General features: G+C 25.9%; 1 protein-coding gene across 1 annotated transcript in view; it reads right to left on the reverse strand.

The window, feature by feature from the left end:
• Positions 1 to 22,542, reverse strand: part of LOC109596273 (uncharacterized) — a 74,940-nt gene that overhangs the window by 40,603 nt on the left and 11,795 nt on the right. The window contains exon 2 of the mRNA XM_020011784.2: positions 12,306 to 12,352. The gene's annotated coding sequence lies outside the window, so the exon portion shown is untranslated. The remainder of the gene's footprint in view (positions 1 to 12,305; positions 12,353 to 22,542) is intronic.

The raw sequence follows: 22,542 nt of genomic DNA on the forward strand, positions 1-22,542 counted from the left end.
AAATTAATAAATTAAAGACAGTGTAGGTACAAAATGGGGCAAAAACTGCTGGACCTAACAAAGGAGGAAAAAACATAAGGAAATAAAATTACAACATTATCTGATAAAAGGTTAGGAAATAAGGTGTAAACAGTAACCATTTAAATATGGTTATGATCAGTTCAAACGTCCCTATCAGATACCGGACGAAGTGGTCGAAGTGGACCAGGTTGATTGGTTCGACTTGCATATTCTGACATTTTCAGCATGCGATACGCGTTAATGGAAGAACTGGTGGTGGTCTCATTTATACACATAGTTAGTGGTAGTAACAAGGTTTGGAGTAAACAAAGAAGACAGTGAAACGTCAGGAAATAATTCGAATAAACATCGACCTACAAACCCGAACAAATATAACACACTCAATAAGTCCGCGGTCTGGCACATGTATGGCAATATTATTGACAGACCACCGTGATTTCCTTCCTGACTAACATTCAAACAGTATATGTCAAAATTTCTTGACATTATGATGACTAGTTTAGAGGTTTGTTTTAATGACTCCAGTTTTGTAATTTTCAAGACAATGGATAGAAAGGAATTACGAGGGGTGATTAAACACTGCATTATGGGGGACACTGCAACACGAAAATCAATCGATCGATTCAGGGGGAAGTTTGTAGCAGTTCAAACATAATAAAGAGGATTTCTTGTGTCGGTATGTGACAATGGATGAAACATGGATCCACTACCAAACGCCTGAATCAAAAAGCTGAGTAGATAGCAGCCGGTCATACAAAGTGACTAAAAACTCAAAAGTAAGATTATGGATTTTGGGATGTACATTAGAGTGCACCAATTTTTTTTCTTTAGTTACCGTTAAATATAATGAAAAACATTGTGTTAAAGTTTGAGCTCTTAATATTAATATTAAGATGTAGCTCATAGTGATTTTCTATTTCCCATTTAAACAATACGGAATTATTTGGAGTTCTAACAAATTAGTGAGTTGCAAAAATCAATACATTTTCTTATAGGAAATTGAACGATCTTCAAAAAAGGCTTGTAATATGATATTACTCGCTAAGTTGCTACGTTTAAAAGTTATTGAATGTAAAATTTCAATTTCAAATGGCATATGATAAGTTTCACAATTTTTTATATTGTATCTCGTAATGTTAGCTCAAAACATAAAATATGATATTCTGCCTAAAGTTTCTCGTTTTCATTCCATGAGCTTAGAAACAAAAACTTATTATGTTATGTTATTTTGCACGATTCAAATAAAGAGTGTTGAATAATGTCGAATATTTGGATGCGTTGTTATCAAAAGATGTCTTATTTTCTTTAAATGTCATTGACTACATTTGAAATATTTAATTTACCTGTTAACTTTCTCGATAAAAATGTAGAATTTCTCAATTAATAGAAGAGTACTACAAATATCTCACAAAAAATGAACGGTTACAACATATTGAAAAAAAAGTTGAGTGTCACTCAAAATTAAGTACAGAAAAAAAACGTTTTCCTTATGATAATGTGTATTTCGTAAAAATTTCAATGTTTGACCAAAGAACACTTCGAACTTCACAGAAAATATATTTTAAGATTTTGAGGCATTATTTTGGGATAAAATATAGTAAATTGTAAAAATTGTCATACACCATTTGAAGTTGAACTTTAATCTTCAATAACTTTAAAACGAGTCGACTTAGCGAAAAATATATCAGAGCTATTTTGAAGATCGTTCAATTTCCTACTAGATTATTATTTTTACAATACGCTAATTTGTTAGAACGCAATAAAATTCCAAATAAAAAAATCCCCGTGTTATTTAAATGGAAAATAGAAAATCACGATAAGCCACCTATTAATATTAACATGAAGAGTTGAAACTTTTCAACATTTTTTTTTCATCATAGTGAATGATATATTGAAGAAAGACAAAACTATCTATAGTGAATTACATGACGCTATTGGATAGATTTAGTGCGTAAATCAAGAAAAAACTGCCACATATCCAAAAGAAAAAAATGTTGTTCCACCAGTGCAGAATGGGTGAATTATAGCTTTAAATTGCTTTTATACGCACCGTACTCTCCAGGTTTCGCTCTTAGCGACTACCGACTTTTTGCAGACATCAAAAAGATACTCCAGAGAAAGAAATTTGGTTCAAATAAAGAATTAATTGCTGAAACTGAAGACTATTTTGAAATAGTTTTATATAAAAGTTAGAGATTCATTGTATTAAATGTATCACTCTTAAAGCATGATGATGATGATGATGATGAATAAAGTGGGATTTCTAAAAAAAAATTGTTTTTTTTATTTAGACCGCACACTTATTGTGTTGAAGCGTGAACATTGATCAAGAGTGGAAAGATGAAAGAATGTGTTCAAAGTAAGTATTAATTTTCAACTTCCCTTAGAAGCTCGTTCATGCTCTAAAGTACGGTTATGGTAAGTAAATTGTCAGGGAAGAATGGAGTCAGAATTGAAGAGTAATTTAAACATGGGGCTTCAAGAGAAGAAATAAGAAAAGACGTCATGTCTTTGGGTATTTCTTGATGTAAGCAGAAATTTGGAGGACAAACAAAACGAGCAATTTCAGTTGCGGAAATAGAAATTATTTCATAATTAAAAAAAGAATAATCTATAAATACCATGCTTCTGAAGTGATTGCAGTTAATTTAAAATATAATTTATTTTGTCTTTCTAAAGTTTTTTTCGAAAAATAATTAATGAGTGAAAATTTTTAGTGAAGTAGAAGGATACGCTTTTATAAACAAATTAATTATAAGGAAAAATATTGTAACTAACGCTATTAGATAATTATAATTATATTATTAGAACAATACATGAAGACAACAACACATCAAAACACGCTTATTGCCTTCGAACAACTAACTGTACTTCACAAACAAATAATTCACCGATACAATTTCTATTGAAATAATATTTATATATTAAGCGTGTAATTTACAGTAATGTCGGTAAACTTTGCACCGCTTTACGTACAGACTCAATTCATGACCTCACTTCACATATTCATGCACACCGACGATTGTCGGAAATTAAATCCCATTGTGGCCTTTGAAAAAAATTAATCTTTAAATAATTGAATCGTCCTACCGTTATTTTCCTATTCATTACGTAATTGTTGTTTTGATTAAAAGAACGTCGTGTAATGAACTATTCGTCGATGTCTCTTTTAGTAAACGCGGAGGTCTTTCAACTTGGGCCCACGTAATTGTTGAGCATTACACAAAAATTTCGTTTCAATTTATTATGAATTATTTAAAACCTATAATTTATTATATCATATTTTTTATGTAACGTTATATTGTAAATATTTAATCATTTATTGCTTCCAATTTAGTCTGGAAATACAATTTATAATCATATAATAGAAAGGTAGGTGAATGTAATAAAAATACATCAATGTAATTGTAATTAAGTTACTGACAAAGTATAAACATTATTAAACAATATCAACACAATCGAATAATCACCACTAGCTTAATTTTTGTTCGTGCATACATTTAAAAATTGTTAATTAAAAAACAGAAACATAAAATGATAAATTAAGGAAAATAATTTTTATTAATTTTTATAAATTTAGATTTATGACAAGGTCTTAAAAATAGCGTCATCTTTGAAGGGATATTTTATTAAAATGTTCATATCATATTTTCAAGCGAAATACAGAAAAATACATAGTTACTTCAAACCTTAATATGAAAAGTTTTATCTTTATTTTTTTAATTTCGTTTCAACTTATTGTGAATTATTTTAAACTTATAATTTGTTATATCACATTTTTATTTCTTCCACTTTAATCTGAAAATACATTTTCAAATTATGTAGTATACACGTAGGTGAAAGTAATAAAAAATAAATAAGATACAAAGTATAAACATTATTAAACAATAACAACACAATCGAATCAATCACCACTACCTTAATTTTTGTTCTTGCATAAATACATTTAAATTATTAATTATAAGTGTATTATAATGGAAATGTATGAAAATGAAAATATGTTTAAAAATGTAGAACGGTAGGTTGCTTTCAATCCTAAATTCAATAAAATTACAGATTTAAATTTTATTGTTGTAAAAAGGTCACTTTAGGAATAAAATGCATTGTTGCTTATATTAAATTAAATTAAATGGAAATTGTATGTATATTTTAATAATAAATAGATAAAATATATATATATATATAGATTTATATAATTAATTAACCACATATAAATTATGTTGATGGTTAATTAAATATTTAATTTTTTAGATAAGTATTTAAATATATTTTTATTGATATTTGTGTAAACTCATTCAGTTATTGATCAGGTAATATTTTCAAAAATATACAAAATGAAATATTGGGTACATAATTAATAACTGTACATGTAAATAATATAGAAATTCAAGTAAAAGATATTTTTGTTAATATCTACTAGTTAACATACGTATTGATTATTTAATTTTAATTTATATATTAAATATAAAACGCAAACAATTATATTATTAATATATAATATTATAAATCAAATCAAGAACAATCCGGAAAATGCTTGAATATTAGAAACGGTGGAGACCAGCCAGTCTTAACATAAATAAGAAGCGACTAGAAGTAAGTAACTGTATATAAATACTTATTTTTATGTATTAATTTCAGAATTTTGTGATTTTGTTTGTGTTCAATTTCAATCGTAAATAATACTTTTATATAAGAAAACACTTTTATTTTTATTTTAATAATTGTTTTATTTACTTTCAAATATCCACAAATTAAAAATGAAAAAATGACCTTACTTTCCCTAATAATAATCCCGAAATAATGTAATAATTTAGTTTTTAGTTAGTTTTCCAAAAATATGTGGATATAAATTATTTTTAATTTCACACTACGCACAAGTCTAAATTAAGTTAAAATTATTTTCTAAAAATAAGTCAAAATACTATATGCCTATAAATTCAACATATGAAATTAAGTTAAAATTATAAAAATTACACAGAGTTTTATTAAATATTACAATACATACAAGCACATTTGAAGTAAATCTTTGTAAATATGTAGTTTGAGCATTATATTAAAATATCCTTTAAATCTTTATTGAAGAAGTATTTATTTATGAAAACTATAAATTTATATATTTACTGTTTAAAAAATCTAAAAAAGCTTCAAATTCATGAAGGAGTTTTATAAAGTTTATAACCTATCTACTGTGAGAGGTTCCTTAAATATGGAAAACAAACATATAATATTTATAATTTAACTTAAGTACTTTTCAAAAAAATATATTAAATTAGAATCTTGTTTCTAGTACTTTTTATAATTTTTATTAAATATTTTCTTTCATTAAAGCACAGTTTATTTATGAAAAATGACTAAATATATTAGTTTTATATATTAAAGAAAATAAAAAAACTAGATAACAAATAATAATTAATTAATAAAATTTTGTCAATATGTAGATTTTGTTACTTTTTATATGTTTTAATTAAAAAACTTATTATAATTTGACTTAATTATTTTTTTCTCATATTTAAAATAAATCTATCTATGTAGTTTGAGCTACTTTTTATATTTTTTTAATTAAAATATTTTTGAGTTACTTATTAAAAATAAAGTAACTTTGTCATAAACTTAATTACACAATAATTTATAATAAAAGGTTTAGATTGCAATTCTCATATTTAAAATAAAATCTGTCTATGTAATTTGAGTTACTTTTTATATGTTTTTAATTAAAGAATATTTGTATTGGAGCTCCATTTATGTAGATTGACTAAACATGTTATTTTCACATTTCTGGGAGGTTTCTTAAAATATGTTAAATTAACATTATTCATATACAGTTTAACTTAAGTAGTTTTCAATTTTTATATAAAAATATTTTAATTATCTTTTACATTTTATCCTAAACCGTATAAAAATATAAAAATGATTGATCCACTGCTGAGTTCAAAGCATTTATCATATCATTTTCGTTCATAGAAGAATTAATGAATCATGTATGCAAATTACCCAGAACAATTGATAACCTATGTTAACTTATCAGGAACGGTGAACTGATGGAAGCAAATAAAATTTGAATATTACAAGTATTAATATAATTGAAGTGTTATTAGTATTCCATTGTTAAGTAATTTTTGACAGACTATGCCATAAACTACTTGATTAAAAAAATGAATTCATAAGAATTCATATTTAAAATAAAATCTGTCTATGCAGTTTGAGCTACTTTTTATATTTTTTAATCAAAGAATAGAAATTAACATTATTCATATACAATTAAACTTAAGTACTCTTCAATTTTTATATAAAAATATGTTTAATTAACTTTTACATTTTATCCTAAACCGTATAAAAATATAAAAATGATTGATTATATTTCTCATAATTAAAATACAACTTTTATCAATATTTGCTTTTCACCACATTTAATTCAAAATTATTTTGAAATTTTATTGACGTATTGTTTATTTATAAAAAAAATGTTTACAAAATCCTCAAAACATATAAACCTTAAATATTTTTATATATGCTGTAAATAAATAAATTTGGAATGAAATATTAAGAACAATTTTCAGTAATTTTTATAAATATCTAACATATAGTGTGATCCATTTGAAAGCGGGACACCCTCAGTAAATTTCTCATCCGATTTTACTAAACTTTTTTTCTATTGTAAAGAATGAATATATGTACTTATGAATAAAATGTCACGGTGTTTGGTCTAAAACAGAAACCTTCTGAATAATTTTTAGGCATCAAAATTGAAGAAATCATACTAACAATTTTTTTATAATAAATCTAACTACACCACTGGATTAACCACTTCCTGAAATGGGTATATATTTATACTAATACTTGTAATATTCAAATTTTATTTACATCGATCAATCCACCGCTGAGTTCAATGCATTTATCATAGCATTTTCGTCCATGGAAGAATTAATGAATCATGTGAGCAAATTATCCCAGAACAATTAAGAAAGGTAACCACTTATCACGAACAGTAATCTGAAGGAAGTAAATAAATTTGAATATTATTAGTATTAATATAATTGCAATGATATTAATATAATATTCCATTGTTAAAAAATAAAGTAATTTGTGCTATATTTCACAGACTATACCATAGATTACTCGATTACAAAAATAAACTAATAAGAATTCATTTTTAATTTTTCAAAAATATGAATTCAGGGGTGCTTAAAATAGTGCTGAAGTTAGATTTACCTATAAAAAATTTGTTAGTATGATTTCTCAATTTTTATGCCCAAAAATTACCCTTCTCACGCTTAAAATAAAATCTTCCTTAATATGGAGATTTTGCTAGTTTTTATATTTTTAAATTAAAAAATGGTAACATGTAATTAAGGAAAAGAATATTTTAGTAATTTTTATAAATTTAAAATCCATTACTGGATTTAAAAAAAAAAATTATTACACCCATTTTTGAAGGGAAATTTATTAAAATGTTGAACTAAAATATTTTTATGCGAAGTACAGAAAAATAAATAGTTCAATATTTACAATTTAAACATATATAACTTTTATTTATGAAAATATCTTGTATATGTTATTTTCAGATTATATATTTCAAAATAGATAGGTGTATATTTTTATATATGGCTATAATATCATTCTCATCTTAGGAGGGAGGTTTTTTAATAAAGTAACTTTATCATAAACCTAATTATACAATAATTTAAAACGTTTAGATTGTATTTCTCACATTTAAAATAAAATCTGTATTTGTAGTTTGAACTACTTTTTTATATTTTTTAATTAAAAAATACTTTTATTGGAACTCCATTTATTTATGAAGATTGACTAAATATGTTATTTTCACATATCTCCAACTTTTATTTTCTCCACTTTCATCATGTTCGTTTTATAATTATTTTAAAAAAATATGGACATATTAAATTAAATTTAATTTTCCTTTTCCACCTTTCGCTTCTCCAACTTATGCATGAAATAATTACACTACGTACAAAATAATTACTTAAAACAAAACGAAGATTCTAGTAAAATATAAAACGTGAATGAACATTCAGACATAAACATTTTTATAGTGATATTTCATACTCCAGTGATTCCGCAAATACAGGATACGAGATAATGTTCATATTATAACTTCGTGTTCAAAGCTTCTTTTTTACAGAAAGTCAAAAACAGCAATTATACCGGTAAATTAAGTGGAATTTAAATAGGAGGATATACTATTAAATAAAATAAAAGTTGAAAATCCGATCACATACTCGAGTGCGAACTATCGAGGCAAATCAAACTGTGCACTTTCCATACATCGTGTATTTGAATTGGTTAAATTAATGGTAACTTTCTTAATTTTATGTGTGCTCAATAACCAGACGATGAATTACGTTAAATGCGTTCAAATTCTGTCACTTCACTTTCATGTGCTTACGTAGAAAGTAAAAACGATACGATCTTATTATCCGTTTTTATCGGAATAATGAGATTTCCGTTTGAAAATGATTACGCAAAAGAACTAAATAATAGAAAAATCGTTAACATTGCATTGGATGCTTTCTGTTTCTTTTTTTCTAATTGGTAGAACAGATGAACACTATAAACGATAAAGGATAATCAAAGTCGCACAATTTTAGAACAGATGATTCCATTAAAACAGTTATCTATTAATTGTTAAGTCCATTTTTTATTAAACCGTAATCAATTAAAGTTTTATACGTTATACAATAGAACATTAGAAAAACCGATAAAGATTTAAATTCGCAATAGTTTCTCTTATATCGATGCATTTACATTAATTGTTACAACTTTCGATTTAATTTTGCAAATGATTTTAATTACGCGTTGCTTTTTTCTAATTTATGCATGTGGAACGTTCAAATTTGGCACTTATGTAGTGCTCTAATAATTACCTATAATTATCACATAATTAATTGCAGCGTTATTTGCTAATTATAAAATTAACTGCCCTGAATAAAATGTTTGTTTAAATTATTTTAATCATGTGACTAGTTAAGTGTTTTAAAAAATATTATATTAGGTTTTGGTTCAAGTGTGTTTATCATGTTAAATATTTTGTTAAAAACAAAATTTAACAGCAATTTTCATGTAAACTAACATTTTCAAGGTTTATAAAGTGTGTGTACTCTTTGGGGTAACATGAAGAGTATTTGTTTCTATACAATTGAGTAAAACATAAACAATATAAAAAATCTCATAATAACTAAGAAGACATTCACAATTATGATTTATAAATTAAATTAAATTTATATTTAATTTTTTGATAATAATTGATTGATTTTTTAATAATAATAATTTAATCAATAAAAATATTTTAAAATCGAGATATTTCAAAAAATAAGTTTAAGCTTAAAAAATAAATAATTAAAAATTTCATATTGAAAAAAATTTACTTTTGAAATAAAATTTAAAATGTTTAAAAACCACCAAAATAATAAATGTATATTATAGTAAACTTAATATTATAATAAATATTTAAATGACAGTTTTAAAGTAACATACATGTATTATTTATAGAAATACTCGAGTTATTTTAAATAAATATTTGAATAATATGTATTAAATGAAATCTGTTATTATGATAAAATTTAAAGTCTTTCTATTATTTTTTCCCATTAAAAATCCCCTAAATCAAAATAAACAATATTTAAATATTATACATTAGGTAAATATGAAAAAATTATATTGTATATAATATATAAAAAATATTATAATAAAAAAGAATAGGACATTAACATATGTTATTTATAAATCAAAACAAAATCAATAATTTTTAAATAATATGAATTAAAATGATATAAATTTATGTCATAATTATTGAAAATTAATTTTTTTGGTGTCCTACTTTGAACAAAAATATAACAACTCTTTTAAATATACTTTTTATATTGAAATAGAAATTTTCGCTTAACAACATTTGTTATGAATCATGTGCAATTGCAAAACCGCTAGTTTTTTTGTTATTTCCTTTATGGTTAATGCTCTAGTTAATGTAGCTATTATGAAAATTGATACTGTCGTATGTTTATCTGTTACTGTAAACGCAATTAAAATCTAACCATAATAAAACATGATCGTGATGACATAAAAAATATTTGTAGTGTTACTAAATTGTTGGGTATCGTGATATTTACAGTTTTGCATTTTGCCGTTCCAACATGACAATAATTGTTATAATTTATAACAAAAAGAAAAATACATAATTGCACAGTTAATTTTTGTTTGTTTTGCTTTAACTATAATAATTTATAAATCATCGATAATCACTCATTTTTAAACAATAACTATTATTGTAATTGAACATGAGTTACTTAATAATTTTTAGACGTCAGGATACGGATATATTTGTATACACGTGTTGTCATTTACATTAACTTTGTACTTTAATAATGATGTTGCATAAAAAACAATTTGACTTTAAAATGAATATGCACGTGTATAATTGTATATTTTTGTATAAATATAAGAAATGAATTGAAATAAATTAATGAAAGCAACCTAATTATTTTGACTCACAAACTAAAGTCTACAATTAACATAAACTAAAAAAGACAAATTAATAACGTCAACACAAAACAGTAATTATTATAATACATTCAAGTAATTAATTGGTTTTCAAAAGAATTAAATAAATGTTATGATACAAGGGTACAAAACGCAGCAATTGAAAAAGAATAACACAATTTAAAGTTATATTTAAAACTTAGATAAAATAAATATATAAAATATTTTTTTTAGATATTTATAATAATTATTATCAAAAAAAATTGAAAAAATATATATTATATCTTCAGATTTAAAAACTGGAAGTAAAAAAATAAAAGATATTTAATAAATAATTGAAAATAATAAATTATTTTATTTAAACAATCGATATATTTTAAATTAATAAAGTTAATGATAAATATATTATAAAAATATAATTTAAAATGTTTAATATCATTTCTTAAGATTAAAATTCTGGAAAATGTACAATGAAAAGAACATTTAATAGATATTATTGTTAAATAAAAATAAATAAAATAAAATTTAACATAATAATAGATAATCAAAATTAATGATGGCTTGAAATATTAACCTTTTAAATAATAAATAAATTAATTAAATTTAAATATTAAATTTTCTATTAGAACAAAAAATGTAAAATGTTATTTCTTTAGATTATATACTGGTAATATCAAAATCAAAAAATAATTTATATATCATAAGTATTACATAAACTTGTTGGTTTCTGTATAATTTATATTTAAATGATAAATTTGCTATTAACATAAAATTTAAAATGGCTTATATCGTATATTCATCTAAAAATGATACGATAAGACAAACTTAAATACAAATTAACTCGTTTTATTGTATGTTATACTTAGTATTTATTAATTTCATAATATTAACTAATATTAGTAAAAGTTAGAATAAGCAAAAGCAAAATATAACAAAATTTATGATATTTTTATTATAATAACTTTTAACGAATATAATGGGATATTGACATTAATAAAGAATAGAACTTTGGAATATGTTTATTGCAAAATGAATCTTGGAAATATCAAGTTCATGTCATTGACTTCTTTAACCTGTAATTAATTCGATTTCGTTAATTAATAAATTGTGTACAATACATCGCAATTCATTTAGACACAAAGGCAGTACTGTACGTATGAACGAAATAGTATTTTGCAACAGAAGTCTGTGATCGCAAGTTAAAAACGTCAACGACATGAATATTAACTTGCTAAAATGTCGCAACAGTTTACGGTAAATTGATGTAACTAATTGTCATTTCAAAATATAGTCTCAATTATTATCTAATCGGTGAATAATTTATTACCCAGTTTAGTATCGGTTTTATATAGAAATAATATTAGACTGTCAATCATACTGTGAAGTTAAGCAATAGTTTTTATATGTTATTTCTCAATTTTTTATTAGCTACTGCCCTTAATTTTGTTGGATTACTGGTTTTACGTTTATATAAAACACACATTGATTGGAAATAGTTGTTCCCATGTCAAAATTGATAATTGAGTTACTTTCAACATTTAAGATTATAATTTGGCATAGGAAATAACATCAATTAGTCTCAGAAATACCATAATCAAATTCTTATTCCAGTCTAATCAATGAATCCGCGCTTCTTGGAAGATGTAACGTAACTTCTTCTGCTTTCAGTTGGCTACTTTGTATTATATAAAGTGGCAATAAAATATTTATTGGTTTGTCAATCAGCGTGTTTTAATTATTCCGAGGTAGTTTAGTCGATCGCCATTAATGCACCATTACATATTACTTACCGATATTATGGTGGCTCCTTATTTGCACGTTATAGATGTTTACCGAACTGCAAAAGGAAAACTACAATTAAAATCTGTTAGATGAACTGTTACTACAACAATATCGAATTAAACATTGATCCACTTTGCGAGTGTGAGATATAAACGGTGGACTGTTACAAAAGGTGAATTCCAAATGCATCTAACAGGATATACAATACATCTGAAATGAGATCTTGGTTTAAATTGATACTTGATATTTTTAAAATAATTTAGATGTTATAATTAACTTTCATGATTGGTGTTAATATTTTATTAAGTGACTGAGAAGTTTGTTTATCTACTTGAGCACTTAATCATTGGAAATGAATGTGTTTTTTGTTGTTAATTAACATTTATTTACATTTTAGATTTAAGGAAATTTCGAATCCACCAGAAACAAATAGAATCGTAATACGACTTTGATTTATTAATTTATTTTCGGGGACATTTTTAGATAAAATATCAAGAAATAATAAACTTACATCACTAAGCTAGTAATACCTGTACATCATTCTATTAAACTTTGAATTAAATTATATTGGAACTAACATATAGTCAAGGTGGCCTAAGTAGGAAAATAATTAAGGTTTTGTGAATTAAGCCCATTCGAAGGAGGACTAAGTATCAGTTTAAGGTAGGTAGGTATCTTAATCGGTCTGGGTCTACTGTAGTCAAGTGTTGATGTTTAACACATTACTCAATAAGTCTTCTAGGTGACACATATATAGTAACATTATTGACAGACCCACATGATTTACAGATAGTACTAACATTCAAAGAGTATGTGTCAAAATTTCATAACATTCTGACCGGTAGTTTAGAGGTTACAGTCGTTTTAGTCACCCCAATTTCGTAATTTTCAATACAATTGATGGAAAGTAAGTTCGTGTATTGATTAAACATTGTTTTTTTGATGGGGAAGCCAAACAGTGGCTTGATAGGCCCTATGGAGAACTGCACCAGGGAAAACAACTTTTAATGATTATGCTGAATTTAAATGGCGATCGCACAAGCACCGATAATGCTGATGGTGCACCAAAATCGGCAACTGTTTAGAAACACATTTAAAAGTCTGTAAAATGGAGTTGTGTGAGATAGTTGACACTTTGAAGATATCAAAAGGTGGTATCTTTACAATTTTACAAGCAACTTATAAAAGTGACCGTTTGCTCACACCGTATCAAAAGCAACAACCTAGAGCGCTATTTGGAGCTGTTCCAGCGAAATAAAAGCGATTTCTTGCATCGATATGTGACAATGAACGAAACATGGATCCATTAATACACGCCTGAATCAAAAAGAACGTCAACTGTGTGGACAGTAGCCGGAGAAAGTCGTTCAAAGAGACTAAAAATTCAAAAGTCGGCTGGCAAGATTATGGCATACGTATTTTGGGACGCGCATGGTATTTTATATTGAGAAACAGACTACCAATAATGAATGTTATATGGCATTATTGGATCGATTGTGTGCAAAAATCAAGAAAAAACTACCCCATATGCAAAAGAATAAAGGCATGGCAATAGCCCATGTCATAAGTCGATGAAAATTGGATGAATTACGCTATGAATTGCTTCACTCTTGAAGGGTAGTAAGTTGATGAATAAAGTAGAATTTTCATAAAAAAATTGTTTTTCTTAATTAGACCAGAAATTTATTGAGCATCAAAACAAACATACTACAGAAAAGTAAGATTGATACTTGATATCGAGGAGATATCAGATCAATTTAGCTCATCTTACTTTAATACAAAAGTAGACAATAATGGAAGAAAAGTTGATAATTTATTTTCTAGTTTCTCCATTTTTGAATGATAGAAACGTGTCAACGTTATAAAACTTGATATACAGGTGTTTTTTAGGGAGAACTTTTTTTTCTTGTTTTCACTGTAATATGACTATGGAATGCAGATATTTCTGTGTCTACGTGTTGCATTTAAAATAGGCATAAATCGTTAAATTCTGAAGGAGTAACCGTTTGACAGAAAAATGCAATTAAATTACACATAATGGAATAAAAATGAAAAAATGTGATTTTTATTACTTATGCAAAAGCACTTTAAGCAAGTGTTCAAAGTAACCACCACTTTCATGTATATGAAATTAATATAACTAAGAAAATTAAACTGTACTTTTTTCATCATTTCCTTATCATGCTTTAAAATGTTAATTGATTCTTGAATAAGACTACATGACATAATTCTTGTTCGATATTTATGGATCTGCAATAAACCATATTTATGGAACCTCATAAAAATAACTAATAAATTATTAACTTGTCTCCGTAATTATCAGATTTTGTAGATAAGTCAAAATAATATAGTTTCACCTCGAGAATTGGGGGTAGAATTATGATCAGACCTATTGGGGACACCTTGTATGTTGAAAAATCGGATGGTCAATTCAGGTTTCTCTACTGTTTTGATCAAATGAATTGAAATTGAATAGAATTCTTTGTTCTGGCCACTTGAGAAAGAATTGATTGTTGATTGATATTATTGTTTATATAGGGAATTATAAATGAATGTTCATACATCCCAGACGTCCAGATTCTGCAAGATAACGCTGGACCTCTTGTTACTAGTGTTTTAATAGAATATTTACAACAACCTCGTTATAGGATTTTGGTTCAGCCACTCCGTTCTTCTATAGACGACTGAACTGTGGGAGATAGATGTTCTAATTGCATTAGAACTCAATATTTAATAAAATATTATTTTGGTTACTATTGAGATGTATACAATTTTCAGACAGGTTTCACCAATCTATAATTGTCAACAAATTAATCGCCTGTAGATTTAATAATTTCATTATTCAACTACTGTCTTCGTACCTCAGTAAGTGAGTACGAGGGTCTGAAAAGTTTCCGACCTCAACCTAAAGATGGGGGCATTCATCAATAAAAGCTAGTGAACATAGTTGTGCATCTTTTGACAGTTACTCACCAAAGTTTTGGCCATTTTGGATACGCAGTTTTTAGTTGACAGTCGTTTGAGTGAGTCAATGTGAACAGAAATTGAGTAAAACGGCCACATTTGAAGAAAATGCATCTCAGCGGTTGCCATGGCAACAATCCACGAATTACGGTTTGAATTGTTTGAACTGCTTGACCATCCGCCTTACTCACAAGATCAAGGCCCAAGCGACTTCTTTTTGTTCCGTCATCTAAAAACTGCGCTCCGAGGACAGAGATTTTCGTCAAATGAGAAGGCAATTATACAATTAGGTTAGAGAAATGGGGGCATCACTGGGAGAAGAGTATAGAGTTATAAGGAGATTATGTAGAAAAATAAATAAACAAATTAAGAAAAAAATTGTTGTATCATTGTTAGGTCGGAAACTTTTCAGACCACCATCATATATTATTTGTAAGGGATTTAAGTTGAAATTCTATTTGACATCCTCAAAGCGTACCTCAAGGACTCTATCGTGATCTCTTTCGTTTCCTTCTATTTATTATTGATTTACCATTGTCCAATAATTATAAAAAATTATTGTTTGTGTCAATTCTTTTTCTGAATGTGAGGATTTACAATTGTGATGATGTGTGACTGGTGTACAAAAAATAATTTAAATATTAATGTGTCGAACTAGAGTAGTTGCTCTTTTATAGAAACAAACCCATTGTTTTTAATTACACCAATAGACATATTATGGTGACACCCAGTTCTGCATATAAGCCCCTTGGACTCATTATGAAAAAATGGTTGTGACTTTAACAACCTTGATACCTTGAAATGACTATTTTAGTTCCATGCGATTGACTAAACTATTGTTCTTATGATCCTTATGATAAACCTGTTTAGTCTTCCTTGAATGAAAAAGGAAGAATTTTAATGGGTTTAATTTCTTTATATAAACTTTTACATAACATTGTCTCAGATCATTAAAACAGCTTAATTTTTTAGTTCATCCCCAGGATAATAGTCATACCTCTTTCAGCAATATGTAAAAACTTTTTTAATAACTTTGTCCTCTCGATTTGTATGTTCTAATTACTTCTTTTTATTTTATTTGAATTATGGTTATAAATTAGCCACTAAATTAAGGTAGATAAATAGTCCAAGACATGACAAAAATATTTTTTTTTATTTTTTATTTATATGAATTTTAACATAACTAGAAATATCCTGAACTTGACTAGTTTTTAAAATATGTTGTTGTTTTTAGTTATTTTTTGAATTTCAATGACATAAATTAACAAATTAAAATAACGTTAAAACATTTAGTTATATTGCGTGTTTAAAAAATATCAATTATCAACGAATTATTTATCATATGATTAGAAATGAACAAAATCGTGTCCCACTATGATTTTATTTATGTATATGATATAGCTGAATTTTGTCCTTTTATGTAACTATCGTCAATCATTAACTAAATGATTAAAAAATGCAGCAGTTATTTATTATTACTAATATTAATTTTATTTAGATTTCTTGACTTTTATAATATTTAAGTAATTTATTGAATTAATATAATTAGTGAACAATAATATACCTTAATGCTGAATTAAAAAAATTGGACTTCTTGCTAAATGTATTCAAATAAATTCCTGATTTGCACAACATAATCACTATTATTGATTTTGTGGATGATCTTTTAGATTTTACCACTGGCTTGCACTAATTAGATAAACAGTTTCTACAGTCATAATTAAGGACAACTATTATGGAATTTCTGCAATCCTGCAACACACACAGAATATTAGTTATTATTAATATTATTTTTATTTAGGTTTAAATTTCTTAACATTTGTAATGTTGAAAAAATTTGTTATTCTAATTTTGTTTTCAGCAAGTTGAAATAATTCAAGAAAAATGTTTACTATTTTCTAATAGATAACTGATAATGTATTTAAAAAACCAAACTAGTTGTTAAATGTATGCAGATATTTTTAGTCATGGTTTGCGAAACATAATCACTATTTAAAATCAGGTTGTTAGCATTGCGGATGATCTTTTAGATTTTACCTCTGACTTGCACTAATTAGACACATAGTCTCTACAGTCATGATTAATGGCAATTATTGCGGAATTTATGCAACACATACAGAACTTTACATGTTTTTCCAAAAGGCATCAAGCTGAACAGTGCCAAGGTGGACAATAATGGTCTCATTTATAAAGAAGAATTTGACTTTATCTGGAGCGTTCAACTTGTTCATCTTTTATTTGCCCGTATTTTAGCCTTGATAAGTAAAATATTTAAAAGAATTCTGTTTAATTTATAAATGGAAAATTGTATGAATAAATTAAGTAATTTGGTATAATTGTTTACTTCTAATACATATAAATTATTCATAGTAATAAATATTACCCAGTATTAAGGTGGTTAGAAATTACTTCTAAACTAAAACACAATAACAAATAAATTAAAAGGAAAAAAATATGGGTATTCCATTTCCAGTAAACAATTGACCAATTATAATAGTAATGGTAACTAAAAATTGTATAACAAATTTGCATACAATAAAGAACATCTTAATATTGTTATTTTGAATTGAATAAATTTATTGAACTAAATTTAGATAAAGATCGTATAATTATTTTACAATTAAGCCTTAAGCATGTGAATTTAATTCTTTCTGTTTATTTTTTTCATCCATCAAAAATTAACATAAAAATCAGTTATTAAATATAAGTGACGAAAATTTCGTCATAAATTTAATTGTTTTTTCTAATTATCATCAATAATAATATGGAAATTAATTGCAAATTTGCACAATTGTTAAAACAAAAGGTATTTGTTTTGCGTTTCTTTATGTGACGTGATGGGCAAATAAAAAGGTAATATGGAAAAATATAGCAATAAATTAATAATCGATAGTTTCAACAGATAGCTGTTTAATGAAAATATTAGCAACATTCCTAAAATATTCCGATACATTACGTATTATTTTTAATATTCTAAATGAAGTTATTATTATATTATCTATTAGTGGTGAAATAAAATATTAAAAACATTTTTAATTTCATATTTTATTAAAGAAATTTATCACATTTTAATATTTGTTATTATATTTGACATTCATCAATAAATTACAAATATTATTCATTAATATAAATTCTCAGGTATAAAATATTTCGTTAATAACAACGGAACTTTTTAAAACATGGCTAATAAAAATTAATATAAGTATTAGCTATCAATCTTAAACGGCAGTAAATACATGTTAATATTGTGCAGCTACATCGGGTATAATTTTATGCACAACAACAAAAACATCATGGACAAAATAATAACATTAGTTAATGAACAACATATTTTTCAAGTGGCATTAAATAATAATTATGTTAAAAGAGGCAGACAAATACAAATAACTTAGACCAATTAGTCGTTGTTACAATTAGTCATTTTATGTTGTTGTTTCTTGAATCTTCCGGTTTGCTTTTGATTTATTTGTTTCAATTAATATTCTGTTGCAACTTTTATGAATATATTAATGAAAAATATGAATTACCCACATATTTGTTTTTATTGCACTGATTAATTTAGTTATATTTTTATTGTTGATTTAGTATTTATTTAATTTTCTTAACCACTTTGTTTCTAGTATTTTTTTATAGTAATTAAATTATTTTTCTCACAAGTTGAAAATCGATGTATTTGTATGGACAATTTTATTGAAGGTTCTGGAGTCCCCCAAGGGTCCAATTTGGGTGTTGTTTAATTTAATATATTTTTTAAATATTTAACTAATGGACTTGAATCTTAGTTTTTAATATTTATACATGATATCAAAAAATTCAATAAGATTCAGAAGTATGATCATTTAAAAACCAACAAGTCTAAATGGCGTATCTACCTGGTATGTTAGAAATAGACTTGTACTGAATATTGCTAAGTGTAACCCATCACTCAACAAGTCTCCGGTCTAATTAAGGAAAACAATTTTTTTAGAAATATCCTTCAAAAGTGATATAAACATTCCAACACTCCTCTAAATTTTCTATGCTTTTTATGTAAAACAAATAGCCAGCCAGCTTAAATCAGCATAGTCAAAGAAAGTTGATTTCTCTGAGTCCCTATAATATTTATCAAGTCACTGTTTGGCTTCAACAGTATTTTTCCCCGTCAAAAATCAGTGTTTAATTAACACTCGTAATTCCTTTTTATCCATTGTCTTGAAAATTACAAAACTGGGGAAACTAAAACGACTGCAACCTCCAACCTAACAGTCAGACTGTCTTGAAATTTTGAAAATATTGTTTTCTTACTACCTCGGTCGAAAGTACGTGTTTTGCTCCCCGGTTCCACGACAGAAAATAGTATTTTTCTGTCATGGAACCGGGGAGCAAAATACGTACTTTCGACCGAGGTAGTAAGAAAAATAGTATACACTACACGGGAAAAAAGTTTGAGATTCCTGCCCTGCGCGCCATATTGCCCGAGGCGCTGCCGAGGTAGTAAGAAAAATAGTAGTGTAAAATACTATTGAATGTTAGTACTGTCCGGAAATCATGTGGATTTGATAATAATAATGTCAGACTGAACCAAAGAACTTTTATAATTGTATAATTTACCATAAAAACACCATAAAAACTTTTCTGTCCTATTAATGGATTTATTCTGTTGAACTTTATTAAATTATTATTATCATTATTCCTTTTATTGACGTTATTTTTGTTAACCGATTTTTTTAAAATTAAATTGTTTATAAATATGTACACAATTTATACTGCAGATATACAGTGTGTATAAATCATAAACAAATCATTTAAAACAGTTAAAGGAAGAACATATAAATTTTAAAGTTGTAATCAATTATTATTAACATTAAGATAAAAATATGTATTTATTCTTGTCCCCTAAACTATATATAAAAACATAATAGGTACAAATTATATCCTAGTCGTAAATTGCTGTTAAGAGTTTTAAAATAAATCCCATTAAAGTCGTAAATAGTATAATTAAATTAATGGTAATTATCACAGTATTTATATGAAATGTCTACCAAGTAATTTTAGAATGCAGTTGCGTATCGACAATGACAATTATTACAATAACTGCCAATTAATAACTCAATGTTAATATATGACGGAATAATTAAATCTTATTGAATTTTAAGTAAAGATTATCAGTGGCGACAAAGAGTTTATTTAAAATCACTAGTTTTTCACTTAGTCATGATTCTAGTTGTCGACACGGTTGAAGAAAGTATTAAAAGTAATAGTTGATATAAAAAATAGAAAAATAGAAATCTATGAGACGTGTGGAAAAATGTGAAGGCATGTAACGACAAATGACTGAGTAAATTAACAAAGAACTTTAATACTAGCATTAATCAGACAACAGGCACTCGAAAGTTTTTATTGTTTTTGATGGATCGCTTTCAAATATCATGGCGGAATTGCGAAACTGTAATATTTCCTGCAACACAAAGAATCATTGTATTAAATTGTGACTACACTCAATTTAACGAATTATAAATTTGTGAAATTATTTTTTTCCTTTGTCTACAAATCGGAAATAGTGGTAAAAGTTAATTTTCGACAAACATGTTTTACATGTATTTTGTTATTCTTAATTAATTGGTAAAACCACTAAATTTTTTTTCTTTAAATTCAAGTATAATAATAAAATAATTTCAAACAAATAATTTATGTATAAACACCCAGATGTCACAATGCAAAGTACTTGTTTGTTTATATTCAAGGAATCGCCGTGATGTCGACGACATCCAAGCAAAACATCGTAAACCTAAATCCATAAACATTCTAATTATCTTCACAACATCCCCTGTATAAAACTACCATTAGTCGTCTGTCAAAATAAACAACATTATAAAAGGGATACAGAATGTGTACGTTTACTCTGTCTCTCGGTACAGAAAATAATAGAAAAGAATTTTCATAAAAGAAAGAAATTTTTACAAGAGAAACCTGGACAAAAACTTTAAGATTTATCCTCTTTGGAGAAACGTTTATCGGGGAAGGCCCAAGGTAAAAACTGGAAGCGATAAAATAATAAGATAGAAGAGAAACCAGAACGAAATCTGAGAAAACATTTTTTATTACTTTGGAAGAAATTCATATTAGACTCTTATTATATTTTGAGAAATTCCCGATAAATTGTAAATTAATTATTTTAGTTAATCATTATTTATTTGTTTTAAGAACATTGTCTATTAAACAAACTATGATGCAAAAATCAAATAATGTCTGAAATAAGTTTGAAAGATATGTTAAGTACTGTATCAACATTCAAAGGTGAAGTGCTAGACTTTTCATAACGTCTACAATCAATTTTTGGATATGAAAAATCAGGAAGACACTATTAATGATTATGTGACTTCGTCAATTTTATAAACTATGGGCATCTGCTTTTACAGTAATCGAAAATTCTTGACACACATCATATAAAGAATGCAACTAATCCGGAATTTGGATGACTATTGAAATGAAAAGAATTTAATCTTTGATTTACATCATTTACGACAAAATAAAAACGAATCTGCTTATAACTTTTACGATAAAATTTGTGAACTATGAATTACTTTAATAACTACCTAGCTGTAAATGAAAAGGTTGAAAATAAAAATTAAAGAAATCAAATTTGATATATCTACTAAGAGTGATTTAACCGTATTCCAAATGTATGTAAAACTGGAAATGTTATTAAGAATGCTGCCAATAAAAAGCCCATATGAGCCACTTGGAACCTCCAGAATTAGTGAAAAAATTTAATTATTTTCCAACATAATTAAGGAATAATTTTAAATCACGTCATCGAGGCAACAATATGCTAGAAATATTAACAACCAAGAGTAATCCAAGACATCACAATATTTTTCTGGGAACCCCATATTCAGACAGGCAATTTAAGAAACCAACGTTAACCCAGTCGTGGATAAAAATCTAACTTTTCATTCAATAAACTTCAAATTTCTCCAACTATAAGTGGTTCAGGATTTCATTAAATAGAAATAACAACCTTTAACATTATTGCCTAAAAATTCTTAACACTACTAGATTCTCGTTGTTACTCCAAAAATTTATGAAAAAGACATCACCAAACCTAAATTGTGTCAAGGTTCTAATTCTCTTTTGAGAAAATTTTAAATGCCACTGCTTTTTCTAGATTCAAGCTTGTTTATACTTTAAAATTCTAAAAATCATGGTGTGAATTACTTAGACTAATATTGGAATTTACAAAGCTCTGATCTTTTGCTTTAACAGGAGGTTTTACTTGGCAATTATATTTGCATTATTAAA

The sequence above is a fragment of the Aethina tumida genome, chromosome 4, assembly GCF_024364675.1.
Source record: "Aethina tumida isolate Nest 87 chromosome 4, icAetTumi1.1, whole genome shotgun sequence".
Classification (NCBI taxonomy): domain Eukaryota; kingdom Metazoa; phylum Arthropoda; class Insecta; order Coleoptera; family Nitidulidae; genus Aethina; species Aethina tumida.